Source organism: Lynx canadensis, chromosome C2 (genome assembly GCF_007474595.2).
Source record: "Lynx canadensis isolate LIC74 chromosome C2, mLynCan4.pri.v2, whole genome shotgun sequence".
Lineage (NCBI taxonomy): Eukaryota > Metazoa > Chordata > Mammalia > Carnivora > Felidae > Lynx > Lynx canadensis.
This window is the reverse complement of record NC_044311.2, coordinates 9,371,306-9,375,204: the sequence shown is the minus strand read 5'-3', so window position 1 is coordinate 9,375,204 and position 3,899 is coordinate 9,371,306.

The following is a 3,899-nucleotide window of genomic DNA, read 5'->3' as shown; positions in this document are numbered from 1 at the left end:
GATGTCAGACCACCAAACAAACACCTGCCACTCGAAGGCAAGGTCCAACAGGCAAACGAAATTTATTCTTAGAACTCTGGACTCGGAATCGCAAAATGTGATGTCCTGCCTTACTGAGTTGGCTTTCTACTGCTGTCCACCTTGTTCCCCCAACTCAAACACACCAATTTCCATTCAAAATTAAAAAGGAGAGAGAAGAATGGAAGGAAAGACCATCCACTCACAGACAGCAGCTTCTAGAAGCCTTAGTAATCTGAGTGCCAGCACACTTACTAAGTAAAATTCAATGCGATGCCCACAGAGTTAAACGGTAATTAGGAGCAAGGACTGAAGCAAGAGTTCTGCTTTTCAGGCATTCCCCATAGCTCAAAGCTGGGCAAAAACTGTGGCTAGTGGGGAGAGAATAACAGAATAGAGAAAAGTGACCCAAAAGAAACAACCAAAAAAAAAAACAACAACAAAACAAACTAACGAAAAGAAATAACCACATCACATCCATTTGGATGACTATTATAAAAAAAAAAAAAAAAGAAAGAAAGAAAAAAAAACAACTAAAAGAAAGAAAAGTAAAAAACAAAACCAAAACTGAAAATAACAAGTGTTGGTGAGGACGTAGAGAAATTGGAACCCTTGTGCTTTCCTGGTAGGACAAAAACAAATGATCCAGCCATCAAGAAGAAAAGGTATGGTGCTTCCTCAAAAACGAAACATAGAATTACCACTGGATCCAGCAATTCCACTTGTGGGTACCCACCCAAAAGAAGGTTAATCAAAGACTCAAACAGATATTTGTACACCCATGTTCAAAGATGCATTATTCACCATGGCCAAAAGGTTGAAGCAACCTAAGCGTCCAAAGATGGATGAATGGATAAATAAAATGTGACACGTGCACACAATGGAATATTATTCGGCCTGAAAAAGTTATGACGCTCTGGTACATGCTGCAACATGGATGGACCTCGAAGACATTATGCTGAGAAAAGCCGGATAGAAAACAGCAAACCGTATGATTCCTCTTATACGAGGTACCTGGAGAGGTAAACTCACAGAGACAGAAAGTAGAACGGTGGTCACCCGAGGCTGGAGGGACAACGGAAATGGGAGTTAGTGTTTAGTGGGTACACAGGGGGGATGGACGAATGTGCTACCTGCACCACCGTGTGAACGTATTTAATGCCATGAAACCGTCCACTGGGAAATGGCTACAGTGGTGAATTTTTGTTATGTATATTACGCCACAACTTTTTAAAACGAAATAGAAGAGGGCCGACACATTAGGTATTTCATCTCTCAGACTGGGGTCCGGGGCAAGAAAAGAAGAATTCTGCAAAGGCGCTTTCCCTGCGCCCATCCCTACGTGAGGTCAGGGCAGAGGCACCCTAGGCCGAGAACTCTGTCCTGCTGGGAAAGCGGGAGGCGAGAAGAGAGGGCGAGGAAGGTTACCTATAGGCTGGGGTCAGACCCACCCACCTTCTGTCTGGCTTCCACTCCGCCACTCTGTCTAGTAATGTCCGTGACCTGGCACAACAAAGAGGAGGTGAGCGTCTGGTAGACTCTCCCAACTACGCGCCTAGCACTTAGGGAGAACTGCTGCTCTGGCACATTTTTCAGAACTCGAAACATCACCCCACGTTTCAGGCGTGTGCTGCGGCAGGAAGGGGGGTAAATGGCCACGTTTTGGACTGCTTCTCGTCACTGCTGATCGAGAGGCGACCGTGTGTCCCTTCCCTTCCTGGGTCTTCCCATTTTACACATCACTGCCCGCAGCTGAAGGGAAGAGGTGGGCGCTGGGGAGGGAACAGGCTCGGTGATCTCTTCTGAGAAGCCCCCACCCCTGTCCTTTCAGGGGCGGGCAAGAGGTTGAACCCAGCTCTGAGCCCCAGCGCCCCTCAGTGCACAGGGGACTTGATGTGCTGGCCACTTGTTCTTCCCAACATATGCCAAGTCTGGCCTTGTGCCCGGGGGAGGAACATTCTGGGGAACCCCAAAAAGGGAAAGAGGTCTCTGAGCATCAGTACGACCCAGAGATGTGTTCAAAATGCAGATTCAGGGGCGCCTGGGTGGCTCAGTCGGTTAAGCGTCCATCCTCGGCTCAGGTCATGATCTCGCGTGATCTCGCGTGAGTTCGGGCCCCACGTCGGGCTCTGCGCTGACAGATCAGAGCCTGGAGCCTGCTTCAGGTTCTGCGTCTCTTTCTCTGCCCCTCCCCCACTCATGTTCTGTTTCTCTTTCTCTCTCTCTCTGTCAAAAATAAATAAACATTAAAAAAAAATTAAATAAATAAATAAAATGCAGATTCAGATTTAGCAGGTCTGGGGCTGCGTGTGGGTCTCTGTAGGTGTGCAGGGCGCCCAGGCGATGCTGGTTGGCACTGGAGGCCCACCTGCCATGGGCTGCGTCGTGACGCCTTATGCTTCTGCAACCAGCTGGGACCAGGACAGCGGGGACCAAAGGAGACACACGACTGGCAACAATCAGGATCCCCCTCTCTTGGACATCGCCCTCCTCCACCCAGGCCACGGCCCAGTGGTCCCACCATAAATCTGGACTCTCGGTCCCCTTAGGCATAAAGAGTCTCAATGAAATTCTTTCCCTACAGTTTCCCAAAGGTCTTCCGACAACTTCAAGGATTGAACTACGACTGCCCTCATTGCTCACCTGCTTCCTCGGGTTCAAATTCATGATTCAATAACATAAGTGAACCCAAACCTACTGTAACACTCTAGGGAGACTATTGTTGTTTGACCACATCCCCAACTGGAAATTATTTGATAAGGAGCATAATAAAAGGAGGCAAGCCTATACTAGATCACACCTTCTCAACTTTTTGCAAAACTTAAATAGTGAGAGCTCGCAGAATGCTCCTAAAATAAAACCCCAGGCCCGCAGCATAGGCTCTTGATGTTAAAGAACTGCCTGGAAGGACTTTTTGATCTTACCAAAACAACCAGAAGAAGTGACAGAGAACTTTGAAAATCCCAGGGTTCATCATGTGCATAGATGCTTTTTCCTCCCCAAACCTAGAGAAGGAAAATCAAAATCCTGACCCTGGTTCTAAGCAATACCCATTTTAAGTGACATATACAAACCTGCATCTACGGAAGCCAATGTAGGACCTGCCAAAGCTAATCTGTGTGAACGTAATCCAGGAGACAGCAGCTTTTAATCATAATAATCTCACTATCAGGGTGCCTGGGTGGCTCAGTCGGTTAAGTGTCTGACTCTTGATTTCGGCTTAGGTCATGATCTCATGGTTTGTGAGATAGAGTCCCACATCAGCGCAGAGCCTGCTTGGGATTTTCTCTCCATCTCTGCCTCTCTCCCCCTCCCATGCACACTGTCTCTCAAAATAAACTTAAAAAAAGACAATCTCACTGTCTAGTAACTAAGTCTAATCATTAAGGAGGAGTGCAGTAAAGAATGAAGTGTTCTGAATGGTATGATACAAGGAATACTTTTCAGAAAAAGTCAAATCACTTGATCCACAGGTTCAGTTATCTTCAACAAATTTTGGGGGGAGAAAAAAAAGATTTCAAAGTCCCCTGTAACCCAGAGTATGGTCTTCCTTAACATTCAAATCCAGATAATTTATACTCTGGTGGTTAAGTCAATAATACACCTACCTCCCTTCAATACTAGAGCATCCTTTTCAGCTATTACTATAAAATCCATGTCCTCTGGGGAGGAGATTACCTTCTGCTTTTAACAGTCCTAGCATACCATAAAGCCCGGAACTAGCAAAGCCGCTAGAAATAATCTAGCTCCAAGATTCTCAAATCGGGGTACACATGCCGCAGGGAAGCCCCCCAGAGCCTCGGGGGAGAAAAAGTGCATCGTCCTCAAGTACTTTTTGACTCAAGGCAGCAATTTAAAGCATCTTTTACATTAAAACAGAT